The sequence below is a fragment of the Adiantum capillus-veneris genome, chromosome 9 (assembly GCF_014529385.1).
Source record: "Adiantum capillus-veneris isolate H3 chromosome 9, ASM1452938v2, whole genome shotgun sequence".
Lineage (NCBI taxonomy): Eukaryota > Viridiplantae > Streptophyta > Polypodiopsida > Polypodiales > Pteridaceae > Adiantum > Adiantum capillus-veneris.
In genome coordinates, this window is record NC_140939.1 from 1,422,536 (window position 1) to 1,442,222 (window position 19,687).

General features: G+C 40.0%; 2 pseudogenes; one reads left to right on the forward strand and one right to left on the reverse strand.

Moving 5' to 3' along the window:
- Nucleotides 1–4,795: 4,795 nt before the first annotated feature.
- LOC147450022 (uncharacterized) lies at nt 4,796–11,952 on the reverse strand (annotated as a pseudogene).
- On the forward strand, nt 6,284–9,059 carry LOC147450023 (uncharacterized; annotated as a pseudogene).
- Nucleotides 11,953–19,687: the final 7,735 nt, after the last annotated feature.

Consider the following 19,687-nt stretch of genomic DNA (forward strand, 5'->3'; position numbering starts at 1 on the left):
CACGCTTGTCATTCTCTTCAGCCCAATCATTCAATTTCATCTCCATTATGCACCCAAACAACTTTGCCATAAGAGACCCAATCATTATAGTCCGGTAGTTGCTTACATTCTTTACATCCCCTCCTTTATGCAAAGGCTTAACCCAATTAGTACTCCAATCATAAGGCATACCATGTTGAAGTGCAAGGTTGAACATATCACACATCCACTCATGGGTAAAATCTCCCGTCCATTTGATCATCTCCGGCTTGATACCTTGAAGATCTCCCGCTTTGCGAGTGGCCAACTTTTCAAGCCCACCACATACATCCTCAATAGTAAAAAAAGACGGCATACATGGGAGTGAACCATAAAATGGCATTTTTTCAGTATTTGCTTGCTCATATAATTGCCTACAATGTGTGTACATATCCACTAGACTCAAGTTACCAAAATTCTCAACCCGCTTGCCTCTCAAGTTTCTCCAAAATCTTCCACATGCATGTGCCTTTTCTTGGACTTGAAATTCTTGTTGCTTTACTTCCCATCTTCTTCTCTTCTTTTGAATCAATGCCTTGTATGTATGCAAATGACTTTGATAGTTGTCTTTGTCCATAGTTGCATCAAGCTTTATCAAGGACTTTCGAGCATCTTGACATTCTTTATCAAACCACCTTTTGCGTGATCTATCTTTGTTGATACCATGGAGATGCTTTATGGCAAAGCATTCTTCTGCACAAGAACAAATAGCTTTCTTGAAAGCTTCCCATTTAGTTTCCAATGGTGCATCACATTGAAGCTTTGTCATCCATAATTTTTGCTCAACCATTTTAATGTACATTGGTGCCCGTTTGAAATCCATACATAGTGATAACTTCTCTTTCCTTTGGCTGAGATTATCATGCTTAGTTGCTTCTCCACATGAAAGGTCAATACATAAGGTGCGATGGTCGGATTCCGGGGTCCATTGACCAAACATAAAACTCTTTATGCGATACATGATGGCTTCAGAGAGTAGCATATAGTCAATCACACTATACCCATTATGTCTCCTACATGTAAATCCATTGGTTCCACTCCACAAAGATACACCATTGGCAATGAGCATACCCGTGCTATTACACATGTGTAAAAGTAACTTTCCATAGTGATCCGGCTCTTTCTCATCCATTGAAGTACGATCATACAAGTGAACTTCCTCCAACTCCCTTGAAATGTATGGCATATCAAATTGTTGAGTATCATGTTGCAATGTTTTTGTGCGAGCATTCATATCCCCAAATACAATAACATCACCTTCACCTTTGAAATAAGCAATGTCCTCTTCCAAATCAGAAAATGGTTGATCTCTATCCATGCAAGCATAAAAGGGAGAATCATGATGAGGAATGTAGCAACCGGCTACAAAAATGGGTGCTCTTTTTGGTGTCATAATTTTCAGCCATACATAACGTTTGTACTTGTCATCTTTCACAATTGATACAAAATCTTCCAATCCTTTCTTAACCATACATGCTAACCCTCCTTGTCCTCTTCGTTGCTTGAGATTCTTTGACCACATCAATGAATGTACATTGTAATCCTCCAAGCCGTTAATCCTTTGTGTATCATGCTCCCAAGTTTCAACAAGAAGTACAACATCAGCTTTGCTTGTTAGTTCATCAATGCCAACCCCCGCATTCCATGGGTATCCATTACAATTCCAAAAGCATATTTTCAATTGTAACTCGGTCTCATAGGTCACGCATCCCTATTTGCTTGAGAGACTTGCCTCCTCCTTGGGCACATTTTCTTCATGAGAGATCTCCTTGTTTTTATTATTCTTTTCCTCATATGCCTTGCGACGCATATTTTGTTGCTTAATAGTGCGATCTTCACATACAAAACATTTTGTATCCCTCAAATAGATCCAACTATTATCAAGGATAATCTTTCGCTTGGTCTCATCCGGCATGGTGCATACAATTGGCCGTTCTCCCGAGCGAGGAGCTCCTTGCTTCCCCACTCTATGTGTTCCATAGACCATAACTCCGGACATGCCAAAGTGGGTTTTGAAGAAATCTTCAATAACAATGGCAAGAGAAGGAGGTGTCTCTAACTTCTCTTCGGAAATTCCACGAATAACAATGTTCTTGGAACGTCGCTCCCGTTCCTTCAACTCCTCCACATCCACATTCTCAACATTCTTTGTTTGAACCATAGCTTGCATGAGTGAGGAATTAGAAACCACATTGCTACCACATACATCAGCCCAAGACTTGTTTGTGCATACATTTTTCATGTCGCATACATCCCGGCTCATAGTGTCAAATTTCTCCTCTTTCAATACATGGTCATGCTCTACTTTGTTCATCCGCTCCTTCAAAGCATTCAAGTCCACAATAGAGCGTTTACATTCCTTGACTTCCTCTTCAAGTTGCATCAAACGTGTTGTTTGCATCTCAAGTGTCCTCTTGAGATTCTCATTCTCAACCACAAGTACCCTTAGTGTTCCATTCTCCATTGCAAGTGCTCGTAAGTCTTCGCCTTGTTTGTTTACGGTCTCTTGCAATGATACCAAGTACGCCATGATCATGGTTTTCGATGTCGTTGGTTGGGTGGTTGTGTTGCTATCTCCACACTTAGGAGATTTTGGATCATTTTCCACAATGGTTGTGGACCTTGTTGAAGAAGAAGAACCCTTGCGAGTGCCGGAAGACATTGTATGTAAAATAGGAGATGAGAATCAATTTTGTTGAACCTGTTCACTTCGGAAATGCTGCTACAGAAATGCCTTCCATAACTCTGAAAAATTCTTTCTTTACATCAATGCGTAGAGGACTTCGTGCTCTTCGATTGAGGCTATAGATCACCCAAATCGGAGTTCGGAGAGAGAGAGAGAGAGAGAGAGAGAGAGAGAGAGAGCAGACTTAGTGTCTGCGCGCTCAAAAAGAGAGAGAGGCGGCCGGCTGTTGACAGCTAAGCTTCCGAACAGTGCTCAGTTGAGCGCGGGGAGAGAGAGAGAGAGAGAGAGAGAGAGAGAGAGAGAGAGAGAGAGAGAGTTCTGTTATCGTCCTGGGAGGTCAAATATGACCTATGGGACCAAATGAACATGTCACGTGGTGTGAGTGGAGTTCATAAGTGACTCTCGATGCTCAAAAATGGCTGAAATGAGCGTCGCAATAGAGAGTCCACATCGTGGTTGGGAGAGGAAGGTATGTAGGGAGAGATCATGGCTGAATATATGGGGAAAAGAGGACGTAATGTGGTCAAAAGCTGAGCACTCAAGTAGTGTGTGGTACTCACTCTCTCGCACTTGACGAGGGCATAAGGTGCAAAGTCGATGACACTCCTCGCTAGTGCCCCAACGTCCTGTCTCGCAGCGTAGAGAATGGGAGCTAAGACGAATGGAGGCGTTGCTAGAGATGGCCTTCTGCCTTTATGTCGCACAACAACCAAGGTGCACAGCGGCCAGTGCACAAAATCGCGAATGCAAGTGCAGCCTACCTCGAACGACATGGAGAGAGAGAGAGAGAGAGAGAGAGAGAGAGAGAGAGAGAGAGAGAGAGAGAGGACTCGCAGTGCTTGAAAAAAACCTAGGTTTAGTGTAGTCCCACCTACAAATTTTAAAATTTACCTCTAAATTTTTTATTTGAAGGTAAGAAAACCTTCAAATTTTGACAATTTACCTCTGATGTTTCACATATGTAGGTTTGCCAAGTTTTTGGAAAAAAAAAAAATTCGAGCAGCACTGGCGAGGAGGTCCGGGGGTGGGGGGGTTTGCCGTAGCTGGAGATGGCCTTCTGCCTACGACCTAGAGAGAGAGAGAGAGAGAGAGAGAGAGAGAGAGAGAGGACTCGCAGTGCTAAAAAAAAACCTAGGTTTAGCGTAGTCCCACCTACAAATTTTGAAATTTACCTCTAAATTTTTTATTTGAAGGTAAGAAAACCTTCAAATTTTGACAATTTACCTCTAATGTCTCACATATGTAGGGTTGCCAAGTTTTTGGAAAAACGTTTTTTTCGAGCAGCACTAGCGAGGAGGTCCTGGGGGGGGAGGGGGGTTGCCGTTGCTAGAGATGGCCTTCTGTCTTTATGTCGCACAACAACCAAGGTGCACGGTGGCCAGTGCACAAAATTGCGAATGCAAGTGCAGCCTACCTCGAACGACCTAGAGAGAGAGAGAGAGAGAGAGAGAGAGAGAGAGAGGACTGCGAAGGAGGTCCCGAGGGATTGCTGTTGCTGGAGATGGCCTACTGCCTTTATGTCGCACGACAACCAAGGTGCATGGTGGCCAGTGCACAAAATCTTTCTCTGTGTGGGGAGATTAATTATAGGGGAAGGGTTTCTGGGAGCTGTAAATCCTTACAGAGTAGCAAAATCCAATTTGGGAGGCTTTTAGGAGTAAGTTGGTGGCGAGTGCGATGGGGGTAAAGAGGGGCCATGCCGCCTTCGCGGCGCCATTTTACTAGTGTCATCTATTATAGTTTTTAGAGTTTGAGGTCCATCATGTTGTGAGCTTGTATATTTCAATGTGGTGCTTGGATTCATTAAAAAGCAAAGTCTTTGGAAAAATTTATGGCGATGAGTTTTGGTCTCTGTTTTGCAAGTGTTTGCATGGGTAAATCATATTGACTAGCTAATGGCTTGAAAACAAAATGAAAAATTATGCATCATATAAATATATCTAAGAGCTTGTTGAACCAAATATTCCTGATCTAGTTTTTCAAAGTTTTTAGTAGTAGCAGTGCTCATCACCAGGCACTTACTTTTAAAATTAAGCACCAGCAAGCTAGATGTATATTTGAATTTCTCCATGGTTGCCTCCTCCATGATCATCACAATGTAGCAATAACTCCCTTGACCATAGAGGCTACTGATCGCATCGTGGGCAGGGCTCGAGAAAAGATAGGTTCGCTTTATCCAAAGCCTGCTCAAATTTCCATGGGGCTGTCTCAAATTCCAGGGAGGAGGTTCGGAGAACTTTCTCAAATTTTAGCATAAAAGGCTCTCGGCCTGTTCATTTTAATTGGAAAAGGCAAAACTTAAGCTCCCTTTATGTTGAAGAGGCTTTTAATGTGTATATATATATATATATATATATATATATATATATATATAATTTATTTATTTATTTATTTATTTATTTATTTATTTATTTATTTATTTATTTATTTATATATTTTTATGTATATTATACAAGATTCAAAGATTGTCCTCCAGAGTCCAGGCCCAGGCTTTGAACTTTGAAGTTTGAATGGGAGATTCGAACTCAGGTTGGGAAATTTTGGGAAGCGGGATAAGTTGTACACAGTACATTGTACATTCCAAGACTAAAGTACATTATTAATAATCGAATTATCGAAGCGTTACAACTTACGGGTACCCTAACTTCTAAGGCCTAAAGTTTAAACGTCGCTTTTCATTCTCTGTCTCGCGCGCGTAGTAGAAGTACAGTCGATTGATCATTGCAACCATCAACACCGAACATCGATTTTCTGCTTGCGCTCAATCAAGGCCTGAGGCCCTGAGCTTGTAGCTTTGTGTTGCGCAGGCTGTAGACGGTTATAAACGTGAGCCTGGGCGAGGGCTTGACTCTTGAGGTTGGCGCTACCTGGCTGCCATTTTGGGAAGGAAGAGCTTGCCTTGCTGCCGTTTTGGGCCTTGGCTCGTGAGTTGTGAGACGTGTTGAAACTTCGACAGGTTACGGCAGAATCCAGAATCCAGGGCTTGTTGTAAGGTTTGCGCCACGGAAAACGGTAGCAGAGGAAAGCAAACATTGCCTTTGAAGTTTGCGCTACTTTCTGGAGAGTGAGGTGCATCACTGCATTGTAATACAATAAGCCTTAAGGGCTTGCTGCCGAATCCCGATTTGGCTTGTATTCATTGACAGAGGACAGGCTTGTTGTCGATTTGGCTTGTGTTCAAACTTCATTAACGAGGTTAGGTCACAATGTCACCACTCACAACAGATAAGCAAAAGATTATTGTACTGCAAGAAGAGTAAGGAGTTAGGTGTGACAGTGACTGCTTTTTCAAGCTTCAAAGAAAAGACGCAAAGAGAATCAAGATCAAAGAAAAAACACCTTTGGAAAGAAACTCGACTAAGAAATAGCACAAAGCTTGTCGCAACTTGTTCGCGGGCAGAGTCGAGACTGCAGTCCACCTTGACTCTTGAGCCAGTAAATCTCGTAACATGTCTCTGCTTTTTCCGCTTGCTACATATTACTTTCATGTAGTTGAAAATTTTTGTGCTTAAAGTTTTACGCATTTGTAAACCTAAAGTTTTTTTTTTGCGTTTATATGGTTGTTATAGTTTGTTTTAAATGGACTTGAATGATTCCGGCAAGGGTAATAAAAGAGATGCAAAAGGTAATAAAAAACGACAAGGTACGCTTCTTCAATGGGCATGGCTTGAACCTTCTAAGATAAACTCCAAGAAAACTAAAGGAGATTCATCTAACTTGACAAAGACAGTTTCTACTGAAGATATTTCTTCATTATCTTTAGCAGACAGGTTAGAATTACAGAGAAGGATTGAGGCACGTGCTTCTTTCCAAGACGATTGGCTAGAAAAGTTTGATTGGCTCGTATACAACGAAGAAGAAGCCAAATTGTATTGTAAGTTCTGTTTAAAGTATCCTCATCACCATAGTGCATATTCTAAAGATTGTTCATTTAATTTTAAGGTTAGTAATTTAAAAGCTCATTGTCGAACCGATTGCCATGTGAATGCAATGGATGCTTTCCTCTTAGAAGGAAAGGAAGGCATCCAAAATAGCATGAAGAGGGCAGAAAACTTCAAAGATGAGGCTCTCTTTACTCCCTTTAGGGTCGCATATCATATGGCAAAGAAAAATTATGCATTTTATGGATTTACTGACATGATTTCTCTTTTGCAAGATTGCCGAGTACCATATTCCACATCCTTGTACAATGATGACAAGGCTTGTGTGGAGATGGTTTATTGTATGGGTAAGTGTCTCATGAGCTCCACTTTGAAAAAAGTGTCTCGAAGTCCTTTCTTTGGTGTCTTGATTGATGAGTCTAATGATATTAGTAAGCATGGACACTTAATTATCTATTTGTCCTACCTCATTGATGATTGCATTCCCACCTATAGCTTTTATGGCATAGTTCATGTAAGTGATGGAACTGCCAAGTCTATCTTTAATGTTGTTCTTGATGAGTTGAAAAAAAATGATTTTGATCTTCCAAAGCTAATCGCTTTTGGTTCTAATGGGTGTTCAACCATGACAGGGTCAGAGAATGGTGTTTCAACGCTTTTTTAAAAACATGTAAATCCATTTCTAACATCTATTCATTGTGTTGCTCATGGGACAGCTTTGGCTGTTTCTTCTGTTGCAAAGAATTCAGATATTGCAATAACATTAGAGAAGCTTGTTAATTCGATTGCCACACATTTCAATCACTCTAACAAGAGGCTTGCCGAGTTAAGGATCACTCAGGAGGATTTGGCGTGCCCGATCTTGAGATTAGAGCACACATTTGATGTCAGGTGGCTAAGTCGTGCATCTGCAATAGGCAAGGTATGTTCTTCTCTTGATACCATTTTGATGCATACAAAAGAAAAAGCTCCAAGTCTTTTTGATGATCTTTCAAAGTTTGAAAACATTTATTGTCTTTTCTTTTTAGCAGATATTTTGAAAGGCATGTCTGTAGTTAGTAAGTTATTTCAAAAAGAGTTTGTAGATGTTACCACCGTGTCTGCGATTATTCAAAAAGAGATCAATTTAATTCAGCAGTATTATATTGATCCTCCTGATGTTGATGAGAATGAACTTATTCTTGATACAAGTGGTTATAGTTTTTTGCGAGAATATGGGCCAGAGAAAGGTTTTTTGTTTTACTTACGAGGAGCTATTCGTGGCAAAAAGTTTTTTGATATTGAGATAGAGAGAGATATCTTTGGCATGGATCTAATGTGTGCTTTAGAGTTTCAGGTTTCTTTTCCGAAGAAGGTTATCACCTCTCTTCAAGAACGGTTTGTTGACAATTCCATTTTGAGTAAGCTAGGTGTTTTAGTTCCATCACAACATCCATTATTAGAGAAAGCTCTACGAGATTATGGTAAGTCAGAGGCAAAAGAAATAGCTTCTTTTTATGGTAAAATGAAGTCTTTGGAGATTATAAATTCTGCTGCTTTGACCGATGAGGATGATTTTATTAGTGAATTTCATAGTTTCAAGCAACAGGCTGCTATACGTTGGGTACGTTTTAGTCTTCCAGATGTTGCAACTGCAATCGCTTGCAATGCAACATGGAGAGACTCGTATCCTAATATTTTAATTGTTTGTCAGATTGCTTTAGTGCAATGATCTTCTAATGCTATATGTGAGAGAGGATTTAGCACACGGACAAGGATTAATACGAAATTGCGAAACAGTATGGAGTTACAATCCTTGGATGCACTTTTGAAGATCAACATAGAAGGTCCTTCAAAGTTGACTGAAACAGAGTTGGAGGAAAGCATCGTGTTATGGGGTGCTAAGGCACATCGACATCTCTTCACGTCACAAGGTATATGCAGCTTGATTCTACAATAAACAAGGTATGCCTATCTACTGCTTTTATTTGTTACTTTTGATTATTCTTTTTCATCTACCTTACTAATTTTGAAAGGGGAGAAGAGGAGTAAATCCAATCTGCCATTGGTCTTGGCTGAGAGGATTTGCTTCTCTTCTCCCCCAAGAGAGCCTGGCGTAGTCATCAAAGCCGATGGTAATGGGGTTCGATCCCCCTACTCTCTCGTTTATGCCAATTACTTTAAGTTCTACTTTATACTTTTATAAATGTCTCTTTGCAGAGTGTTGCAGTTTGAGGAAACAACAAATACAAATCTCAATTTTCTACCAAAAAGATCAAATTCAAGCTTTTTCAATGTCTATGATGATGTGAGATTGCATGACAATGAATATATAGCTTATTATTCTTACGAGTATCTGTTATGTTTTAAATTTGCAATTTTGTAGCATTTTATCAAAGTCGGTTGTCGAGAGCCACTATAGACATCTCCAATTGGCTCAAAAATGCTACAGGTTATCTTTGTTCTTCATTGTTGTGTCGATTGTAACTCTTTGATAGTTTTTTTGAGCTTTTCAACTCTATAAACTAGTTTTAAACATTGATTTGTAGTAATGAGTAAATGAAGTTTGGACTGTGGATGTGAACTTTGAAGGAGAAACATTAAAACTTAGCTCTAAAACCGATAGAGTAGTGTTGCTTTCGTTTACAACAAAAAATCTTTGAAAAGTCGTTGAAAGGGAAAAAAATCCGGCTCATTTGGGTTCAAAAAGGATTCAGCTCTTTCGAATTTGGCGAAGCCGGTTCGGGTCAGGTTGAGGGGGATATTTTACTTGTTCAGATTTTAGATTTTCCCGAGCCCTGATCGTGGGTCACTTGGAAGGAATGCCTTGAACACAATCTCATACTATCTGCAACAAGTACTTTAGCAATTCACATTCACTGTCCCTAGGATATGCTTACACAAGACATAGATTTAGTGCCTCAGACATAGGCCTCTCATTCACAGGTTGTTGTACATAGCCTACCAAATCTGTGTCTTTTGGTTTCTTCCAAAGTGACGAGCGCTAGCAAGGTCACCATAAATGGGTAGATGTCCCCTTTGAAAGTGCACCTCAATATTTGGTAGTACTCTAGAGACACATAGACAAGTGGCCCTGATGATGTGTTCGCACTCAAGTGAGTCTCCAGTGGACATGTAGCCAGGTGCCATTGCCAATGTGCTTGCACTCAAGTGAGTGTCCAGTGGGCATGTAGCCAGGTACCAGTACCAGTGTGCTCACTCAAGTGAGTGTCCAATGCACTTACTATCCTTCAGATGCCAAATTCAAACACTGTAGACTCAATATTCTTATTGAAAAATGCATTGCTAGACTGCATGTTATGTACATATCCTGCAGATTATATGGGTAGCCACTCTTGATGTAGAAAGCGCAACCCAAGCTGGCCACATGCAATTTGCTGCTAGTGTTGTCTTGCCATCCTCTATTTCATTCCCTCATCTCCATGCAGCCTGTCATCTAAGCTTCCACCTTCCATGTACTCATACACCAACAACCAACCTAACAAGGGAACCAAGTTTCTATGCTAAATCTTGTTGAGAGTCTCCATCTATGTTGTGAACTCTACGTCTCCTTGATAGCTAAATTGTAGAAGCTTCTTGGAAACTGTAGACCCATCTTTTTACTCAACTTAGTAAACCTTGCCAAATCCCCCTATGCCACTGAGGCTCTCCTGGCTAAACTAGTTTTGTTGCCTTTTAAAGTTTTGCAAATGAAATCCTTCTAAGAGGCCTCTCAATGGTATCCACATTGATGTTGAGGGGCTCCCTCTCCCCTCCTATGTTCTCATTGTTATTTCCATGGTATGATGCCAAATGAAGATTGCTGAGCATACATCAATATCTATTGTCTCTTCTTAGCCCTCAACCTGAAGATTGCTCATCACATCATCAGTATCTAGGTGTCCCTTCTTAGCCCTCTACATGCATATGATACCCCACACTATCAGAACACATGAGTGCAAGAGCTATGAGAATTTCCTTAACAATGATGTTGGCCCATGGAAGCACAATAAAGTGATTATGATTGATGCATAACTCCACCTGAATTACTGTCAATGCATCTCTCAATTGTCATGTTGTCTTCTGACACATTGGTACAAGGTGGTAGGGGTTCTTCACATAGACATGTGTTGTGCTGCTCAAAACTTGTTGAAGAAGTAACCTGAGTTCCCTAGTTGAAGGGATTGGACCAATGAAGTAGTTATTAGACACATCAATTTGAACCACAAATTTAGCAAGTGACCAAATGCCTCCTTCAAGCTCATTATAGGAGAGACTCGATATGATTCTGAGATGCATAAAACTAGCAAGGATGGCACCCACCACCAATTAGTTGTGCCCATGCTCGACATCATTAGGATAGTAATACAACTTCTATCTTTGAGTATATTGTCCACCAATATTTTGTGGGAGACGTCTAGTACCTATATGCTAGTGAGGTATGGATCATCGTTTAAGATGTCTCTAGGGTGGAATCTAGAGGATTTCCATGAACTCATCAATGGAGTTGAGGTGAGAGCTTGTCGAGTTACACACGTACAAAACATTAATGAGACTGTAGTAAAGTCCCACATCCTTTACAGCTAGTACCCTGAATATGTATGAATGCAAGAACTTGACCATGGAGGCAATCTTTGGGCCCATTCACATGGCACCCAATCCCTAGAGGGATGGGCCCACTCAAGGAATAGTTGTTGAGATCCATAGAAATTTGGTGGCATTTGCACTTAGTAGGTGTAGGGCCTCAAAATCTACTATTGCCCATTTCTAGCATTGTCAGTTGTTGGATGCTCCCTATGAAAGCGGGGATGCTCCTTGTGAGTTGGTTGTTGGAGAGTAGGAGCCATTGCATTTTAATGCAAGTAGAGAGCTTAGTAGGTAACGAACCAAAAAAGAAATTTTTATTGTAAATGAGAACTCTCAGTTTGAACAGTCTTATCTCTTTTGGAATGTGTCCCATGAACTCCTTGTGCCACATTGACAAGTTCTTTAGGTTCCACAAACCTCAAGACATATCTTGCCATGTAGATGACTAAAGCTGAGATCCAATGCGGTGAGCTTGTTGTAATTAGTGAGGGCTACTAGAACTTCTCCTTAAAAGTGCTCAAGTTCATGATTGCCATAGTAGGGAGTGGTCCTATCAACGCATTGAATGTGAGACGCAAGTTCCCCAAGCTGCAAAATTGGGTGACAACTTCTACTAGTAAGCTTTTGGACAGATTTTTTCTTGTCATAGGAAGTTAAAATGGTAGTTGAATTGAAAAGGAATCACATAAAACAGGTTTCTAATGGAGAGATTCATCTACATCAATGTAGGTCATGGCATGCATCTCCAATCCAGAGGTCCAAGACAATGATGTTGTTAAGAGTACCCAATGATGCTGGCATTTGTTTTCTATTTTGTTGTTATACACAACAATGAAATAGGAAATACGATTGGACGTGACAAAAAAACTAGAAGCAAGAAAAGATATTCCTACGAGGCAAAAGCAGTGTGGGAAGCAATGTGGGGCCACAAAGAAACTACCTCAGTTTTGTGTAGTTGGCCCCTTCTAAGAGGGTGGTTTTATTACCAGTGGTAGACGGTTGCAATTTAACTTTTTGTCACAACTCGTTCATGTGGAGAACGGGCAGCATAGCTAAAATTTCACCTGTGTAGCTGTTACACAGGGGAGTTTAGGCATACCGACATTGTGTGTAAAAACTTTGATATTTTGGTATTTACTGGAACTGACAGGTGGAAAAATCTTGACAGAGCTAGGCCTCTGCGAGGGGATATATATTTTATGTACATTTTATTATTCAAGTGCTCTTTTATGAGCTTTGGTCATTTATGACCGGCTGGCCAGTTTGTACTCACTTTGATCATTCAAGAAACCCATAAAGTAAATACGTGCAAGAGAGAAATGTCACTCTTGCATGGGGGGGGATTGCACCCAGTGTCTGCGTCTTTCTTCTCTCCTCTTCCCTCTTCTCTCTCGTCGTGCTGACGTAGCACTCTACTCTAGGAGGTGCATCTGGACGTGCTCTCTTACTCTCCGACGGGCTCTACTCTCTCTGTTCGCGTACAACTTATGTTTTGTGCTCACTATAGTTTCCAGGTATGCAGCTTTGTTGGTTTAATGGTTGCACTATGATGTTTTTAGTGCTTTGCAGGGCTCTCTGTACTCTCGTTTGTAGCAGTGGTATCAGAGCGAGGTGATGCTCCTCTCACCATACGCATGATAGAGAAACATATATACAAAGATAAGTGTAAATTGTGATCTAAAGTTGTATAATTTTGTTTAAGACTTTGCTTAATTCTTTGGCTTAATTATCGACCATATTTGCTAATCAAGTCTTAATTATATGTTTTACCACCGAAGCATATTAGGCATAGGATTAGTAGGTCAAATATGCCTATGTAATGATAAATCCTTGATTTATTTAGGGATCATGCCTATTAATCTTAGAGGTACACTCAGTGCTAATAGTGCTATTAGGGAGCAAATTATTATAAACTAAATTGTAGCAGATGAGAAGAATTTCATGTAAACAATTGCACGAAGGAGAAGATGAATTAAAGTTTTTTTTTTAGAGGAACATGTACATATGGTAATTAATTAATAGAAGGTCCAAGGGTAATAGCAGAGATGTTTTGCATGGGAAACTATAAATTAGCTAGTGTAACATTCATATGCTATAGTGAAGATCGATAGGAGAAGTAGTAAATTTCTCATGGATGCTGGGAAACAACCCCAAAACGTAGAGGTCCTATGCATTGAATCATCGCCGAGGGAAACCAAAAAAAAAAACCCACCTTATGTGGAAATCAGTATATTGCAAAACGTCGTCATCACTGAAATCGTCATCAACATTACATGAAAAGTGAAAAGGTGAAAGATGAGAAGTCATAGGTGGCGAGTTTTGTTGATTACAATAGTCTCTAGGGCAGCTCATTGTGCACCAAGTAGAAGACTCATGACCATATTGTGGTTCAAAAATTCATGTATAGCGTTACAACACTAGCGTTAGTGGATGACGACAACTAACGATGGTCGTTAAAATAGTAGCATAGACAACAGCCATGCATGAAGAAGAAGAAGAAGAAGAAGAGAATTTTTAACGTCGTAGGAAACTATCCCAAGAGACCTCAAAGATCTCTTCAACGAGAGCTGAACTCAAGACTTGTTATTCAAAGAACACGACTCTTTCTACTGATAGTCTATACACCCAGCAAAAGCACTTGTAGACTCGTGGAGCCGCCATGCATCCAACTTGCGAACCTGATAGGGCGTACATGATATTTTTTCTTTGGTTTTTTTTTCCCTTGGTACCATGCACCGGTCGTCGCACCGTTAATTTTAGAGTAGGTTTATGGCTAACCAGCTCTTTGTGGTGCACACCACAGCCATCCTTCTCTCTCTTGTTCACCAGGGCATGCAAACTTCCTCTCTCTCTCAATTCTTTATCACCAACCGCTACGGTCTCTCTCTCTCTCTCTCTCTCTCTCTCTCACTCTCTCACATCAACTTATCACGATCATACTCACTATACTCAAACCCAGCCGCTATCCCTCTCTCTTTCTATTGCACCGACCACAATTCAACTGCCGCCCCCCCCCGGGCCGTCGTCATTGGCTCCCACCGTTGTTTGACAGCAACATAAACAATGGAGCTTCTTGTCGTCAACACCCGAGTGGCGCCTGACCATGTAGCAAACTAACGGCATGACCTGCCACTTTACCCATGGAGAGCGACGTAGCCAATTTCTAATTCTTTCTCTCTACTCTTTGCATGCAGCCCTCAACCACCTACAATTTTCTTTTGTGGCCACCAATCCACCAATCCCTCCGGCTTCAACTACCAGCTACACACACACCATCCATCTCTCTCCCTGGACTTCCACTCATCAACCGTCATCACTTTCAACATGCATCCCACCTTGCTGATGTGGAAAGTACCAGTTATCTCTATGTCTCTCTTGAAACTCATAGCATACAGCTGGCTGCATCCACCCTTGTCTAGCTGGTCATGTGCGCTCCATTATCTCTGTCCCTCTCTCTCGTGTTGTAGCAAGAAACCATCACAACTCTCTCTCTCTCTCTCTCTCTCTCTCTCTCTCTCTCTCTCTCCCCCCCCCACCCACGACTACCTACAAAGGAAGCCATTGACGAAGCTATTCAGCGACGACTGCAATACTTTCTCAGAAGATGCCCGATGTCGGGCATCCTCAGCATTAACGATGATGATTATGATTCCAGCTAACAATTGTTTTAGTTTTTAACCTTTCACTTTACTTGATTTTATTATAGTACCTTGACAATGCATAAGATTCACACGCAGTGCAATACACTGGTCACATATCGGCAAGTTCTACTAGCACCATTGCCACCTCTACATCAATTTAATTCTTGAATTCTCTCTTCCAGGGATTCTCCATCTTACACTGACAACTATGGCTTCGTGTTTGCCCAACGAAGCAATTGTCATCCATGACACTATCTGGTCCTTGCAGGATGAGCTCAAAAAACGCCGTCATGACTACGACCGCTTGGAAAACTGTTTTTGAAGACTTTAATTGCCTTTGAATTTTGGACGTACAATCCTCCGTCCACACCTTAAACTCTATTTTAATCAGCCTCACCAAACACCCACTCGGATGACCACCCTCCACAAACACACCAAGAAACATTGCCTTGAACCCCCTAGCACTACTTTCCTCGACCCTACACCATAGACATATTTTTTTATTTTGATTTTATTTTATAATATGCCTATACAGGCTCCCTTCCGCTCTCCTTTTGTAGATCTCTAATGTAGCCCAAATTTTTTTACCGAATATTGCAAACATCTCTCTCGGCTCCCATAGATGGGATTCATAAGTAGTCTTTTGGTTTCCTTTAAGTTGTCAGCACTTCTCATAGCATGCGTAGTCTGGCATGGTTTTTATGATTTTTTCATACGTATGCAACAAAATATTTCTCACAATTTTGTCCACATTGTACTAAATGATTTTAATTAGCACAAGCTAGTAAAAAATTTGATCTTCTCATATCTACAAATACCCCCACTAAAAGCTTCAGCTATAACCAATTTCTGCAATGTGTATCATGATACTACATCATCTTCTGTGATTCATTCAGGTTATAACAAGTCATGAACTCATTTGTAGGGATTACAACTTTGATGTACTTGCAACTTTCTAAAAATTTCCTTGCTACATTACTCACATATTTTTCTACTTCTTAATTCTAGTAAAATTTGTTCAACATGAATATCTTTATTACATTCACCACACGATTATCCATCCTGCCAACATTCACCCACATGAGATTATTTGCACTACTTGTTTCTTGTCCAATTATTCACACAGAGCTACGCATATCATAATGGGTCCTATTTCTTTTCAAGTCTATTATAATCATATCGTTGACAAAAAAGGTGCTTATTTGACTGAGTATACTAACCCTTTCATACAAGACATGGCTACGCCATCTTCTTACACAATCTAAGCAGAATAATCCCACTTTCCCATCAATGAAAGGCTAATCATGGTAGAACTCGATAAGTAGTCCACATACTTTTGTCCTTCAGATCCAGTTGTACAATGATTCCACCAGAATTTCATACTTCTTTTGTTTTGGACAATTGAAACAACTTAGAGTTTGGTTCTTGCATTTTTTATGTTTGTTTGTGGCACTAGTGGATCTATGCTAGAACTGCAAAGTATTTCTTCTTGCTAAGTTATCTCACATTTCAGTTTCAAAAAGGCTATGGATAACCTTTTATTTTTGTTCCAGTTTGATTTATTTTTAACTTTGTGATTGTCGAGTCAAGATGCCAACATTGTACGTTCTAAATGTGTAATCAAACACTAATATTGAATCCAATTCTAGATAGGCAGGATATTCTTTTATTTTATTGCAAATTATTGACACAAAATTACCACATTTTGGATTTGTTAACTATACTCTGGTGTAAGTTTGATAGTTGCAGCTTTCTCTTACTTATGCATCTATCCACACGCACATACTGGTATTATATTTTCAAATGCAATATACCATCTAGTTAGCTATGTAGATAATTACACGCATTGAGCTACTTTTCATTAACCAACAACAATTTGTACGCCCTTTGGTATACTCGAAAGTGATGTCACACAACTAGTAAATATTTTCCTCTTTTATGTCTTGTCTGGTCCATTGGTCACATGCACACAGATTGGCCGATTTAGGCAACACTAATTGTCCATGCAAATCCATTGATTTAGGCAGCACACTGACAAATTACAAATTCATTATTTTAAACAAAATTAGATCCGCCAATTTAGGGAGCATTATTGCAGATTTACCAATTTAGGTAGCACGTCTTAATTGCCAATTTAGGAAACACTGATCACATGATCATGCTGCAGTGGCTAGCCACCACTATCCTTAGTATGATATTGTTACTTGAGTACATGTTATTTGGATTTGGATTTGAAATAGGATTTGGAATGAGTATATGATGCTTTTCTATCGCAACAATATTTATGGAATCGCAATTGACATTGATGAGAATTGACTTATTGAACAATGAGTGTGACCAATGATATCCTGATTTATCAGAGTATGACATATACTACTTATTCTAGTGGTACGAGACACTAGGATAGGTAGTATGTGGATGATGGCAAGCATAAGCAATGTTCTTTACTTTAATAAAATTTTTTTAACTATGTGATATTTTGACACAGAATACTAATCAATATTTTTCACAAGTATCCTTTGCAGATTCATACTTTGCAATTGAGGAGAGATGCTTCCCAACGGAGAGCTATGTAATGGAATTGATATTTTGGTATTAAATGCACCTGACATGTGGAAAAGGACTGACCGAGCTAGGCCTATGCAAATGGATATATATTTTATTGTTCAAGTGCTCTTTTATGAGATTTGGCCATTTATGACTCTAAATGGCCAGTTTAGAGCCACAAACGCTTTCATGCGCTTTGGCTAGTTTGTACTCACTTTGACCGTTCAAGAAATCTATAAAGTAAATACGTGCAAGAGAGAAATGGTCACTCTTGCACGGGGGGAAATTGTACCCAGTGTCTGTGTCTTTCTTCTCTCCTCTCCCTCTTCTTTGTTGTCGTGACATAGCATTCCACTCTAGGAGGTGCGTCTGCACGTGCTCTCTCACTCTCCCACGCACTCTATCTCTCTCTATTCGCGTACGACTTCTATTTTGTGCTCACAGTATTTGCCACTTATGCATCTTTGTCAGTTTAATGGTTGTAGTATGTTTTTTTTAGTGTTTTGTAGGGCTCTCTACGCTCCTGTTTGTAGCATTGTATGCTCCTCATCTATTACATGAGAAATTTTGCCAAGGGCCATTTACCAGCGATTCACCATGTCTCTCAACTTTCAAGCTTACCCAAAGCATGGTCACATGGTGCTTCATCCACCCTTCCAAATTTTTCCAGACAAAGAGTCTGCATTTTGCCACTGCTTCATGGATGTAGAGATGCCATAGATTGGTGCAATGAGACCACATGTGGTGATAGTCCACCAGGTAGAACTGTGTAATGTCCACATTAAGTTTTCTCAAGCTCGCTAGCTGACATTCACAAGCAACATGTGTGCAGGTTTCCTTGTGCACGGTGATCATAGAAGCACTACTACACCTCGATTTGAAGATTTCACTGGGCGTGAAAGTGAACTTGTGCATACGCTCCATCTTGCCTTGGTCCAGTCACTTCGGTCCGAGCTTCCATGGACATGTAGGCTATTTGCAAGGTGCATTCCCACATTGACCCACAATTCCCTTATCCTATCACAATCGCCATTGCTCTTGTGTACTATATCACTTTTAAAAATCTCTCTAATTCAATATGAAACTTTATTGAAGAACTCGCTCAATTTTTTCATTGCTTCAAAAAACTCGCTCGCCATCCTGTAAGACTCGTAATGGATACCCATGGAATGTAGGGGTTGGCATTGATGAGCTAACAAAAAGCAAAGCCGATGTTGTACTTCTTGTTGAAACTTGGGGCATGATACACAAAGGATTAACGGCTGGAGGATTACAATGTACATTCATTGATGTGGTCAAAGAATCTCAAGCAACGAAGAGGGCAAGGAGGGGTAGCATGTATGGTTAAGAAAGGATTGGAAGATTTTCTATCAATTGTGAAAAATGACAAGTACAAACATTATGTATGGCTGAAAATTATGACACCAGAAAGAGCACCCATTTTTGTAGCCGACTGCTACATTACTCATCATGATTCCCCCTTTTATGCTTACATGGATAGAGATCAGTCATTTTTTGATTTAAAAGAGGACATTGATTATTTCAAAGTCGAAGGTGATGTTATTGTATTTGGGGATATGAATGCTCACACAAAAATATTGCAACATGATACTCAACAATTTGATATGCCATACATTTCAAGGGAGTTGGAGGAAGTTCACTTGTATGATCGTACTTCAATGGATGAGAAAGAGACGGATCACTATGGAAAGTTACTTTTACAGATGTGTTATAGCACGGGTATGCTCATTGCCAATGGTGTATCTTTGTGGAGTGGAACTAATGGGTTTACATGTAGGAAACATAATGGGGACACTTTGATTGACTATATCCTACTCTTCGAAGCCATCATGTATCGCATAAAGAGTTTTATGTTTGGTCAATGGACCCCAAAATCCGACCCTCAAAGCTTCTGTATTGACCTTTCATGTGGAGAAGCAACTAAGCATCATAATCTTAGCCAAAGGAAAGAGAAATTACCACTATGTATGGATTTCAAACGGGCACCAACGTACATCTAAATGGTTGAAAAAAAGTTATGAATGACAAAGCTTCAATATGATGCACCATTGGAAACTAAATGGGAAGCTTTCAAGAAATTTATTTGTTCTTGTTCTAAAGAATGCTTTGCCATAAAGCATCTCCATGGTAGCAAAAAAGATAGATCACGCAAAATGTGGTTTGATAAAGAATGTCTAGATGCTTGAAATTTAAAGTCCTTGATAAAGCTTGATGCAACTACGGACAAATACAACTATCAAAGTCATTTGTATACATACAAGGAATTGATTCAAAAGAAGAGAAGAAGATGGGAGTAAAGAAACAACTTTTTCAAGTCCAAGAAAAGG